This window comes from Gadus macrocephalus, chromosome 19, assembly GCF_031168955.1.
Source record: "Gadus macrocephalus chromosome 19, ASM3116895v1".
NCBI classification, from domain to species: Eukaryota; Metazoa; Chordata; class Actinopteri; order Gadiformes; family Gadidae; genus Gadus; species Gadus macrocephalus.
This window is the reverse complement of record NC_082400.1, coordinates 16,148,479-16,148,962: the sequence shown is the minus strand read 5'-3', so window position 1 is coordinate 16,148,962 and position 484 is coordinate 16,148,479.

Genomic DNA, 484 nt, shown 5'->3' with positions numbered 1-484 from the left:
AAAAGGTTCAGCAATCACAGTGCATTACATTGGACTGAAAACAGTTTCATTGTGCCGGTGCATGAATGGGTGCACACACTGACGTGTAGTTAACCCTATGACAAGACTTGAGACATGAGACTATGTGGGGCATTAACGTTTCATACAGCCTGTATGTGTGTGTGCAGTCCACACTTGGATGCGTGTGTGTGTGTGTGTGTGTGTGTGTGTTTTTATGTGTGTGTGTGTATAAATGTGAGTACGCACTGCAAATGTGTGTGCACTGCACATGTGTGTGTGTGTGTGTGTGTGTGTGCAGTGTGCACGTTTAAGTGTGTGTGTGTGTGTGTGTCTGTGGGTGTGTGTGTGTGCGTGCGTGCGTACGTGCGCAGTGCACATACTCTATATACACATACACGTGTGTGTATAAGTGTGTGTGCATGTGTATATAGGAGTGTGTGCACTGCGCACGTATAAGTGTGTTAGAGAGTGAGTGAGTGAGTGA